This window comes from Olea europaea, unplaced genomic scaffold (assembly GCF_002742605.1).
Source record: "Olea europaea var. sylvestris unplaced genomic scaffold, O_europaea_v1 scaffold792, whole genome shotgun sequence".
NCBI lineage: Eukaryota > Viridiplantae > Streptophyta > Magnoliopsida > Lamiales > Oleaceae > Olea > Olea europaea.
Genome location: NW_019266348.1, coordinates 301,306 through 302,419, shown reverse-complemented (window position 1 = coordinate 302,419; position 1,114 = coordinate 301,306).

Genomic DNA, 1,114 nt, shown 5'->3' with positions numbered 1-1,114 from the left:
GGCCCGTTCGAGCCCCATTAATTTGAAAAAATATATTACGGAATAACGATTGATAAAGAATGTATGATTAAAAAAGAAAGAAATGTTCTTAATTTACATGTAATATTATTTTAATAAGAATGTAAGGTTAAAAAAGACAAGCTCTTGGAACACTTCCAATTGACTCGGGCTGAGTTCATTGCATGTCTGGCTTGGCTCATGGGTCCAAAAGCCCAAGCTCATACGGAAAGTCAAGGCAAGCGGAGCTGAGCATGGAGTTTTAGGGGCATTAGTCGACTCTAGTCGACTCGGCTTGATTCATTGCCACCTTCAAAAGTAATATTCTAAGTTCTCAAATTATCTATTTGATTACGAGTTTCCACAAGAAGAAAACTAATAATATGAACATTAGAAGTATACTCTACTTTCTTGGACTTAAAGTTGGAGGATAAAATCTTTAAAAGTTTATATAAAGACCAAAACTTCACTATATAATGTTGGGAGCCAAAACAATTAATTGTTAGGAAGCGTGGTCTAATTTCTCGTTTATATAGTAACACATGTGCGATCAAAAAGTATAGGTATTCTATTTACAACGACTATAAATTCACTTTAGTATCAACCATATAACTTTACATAGAAATGAAAAGTGACTTGCCGACACATTATCTTGTATATCAAATACTCAATGCTACATCTTCCACTAGCCATAAGATGCAGCAACAAATTGCTTGCTGTTGGATGAATTTTGTGAATAGTGACGCTGAAATAAGTATAATGATGGTGACAAAGCCGAGGCAAGAGTTGGACTCTTTGTCCTTAAGTCGAATTTGCCCCGCAACGGTGCCTACGGATTTCGGCAATCGACTCCCAAGATACAACGGCTACACTTGTGTTTGTAGCACTCCAAAACACAAGTACAACGAACCAATTTAGGCTTATGTACTCCAAGGATGAAATGAAAGAAAATCAAAATAAACGAAATGATTTTGATTTTGGATAGAAGAGAGGATGAGAAACGTTTTGCATATCAAACTGTGAGGAATAGGACACCCAAAGGGTCCTATTTATAGACCATGAAGGGGTGTGGACGAAATGGTTGAGACCAAACCATGCACCATTTCCAAACAATGCA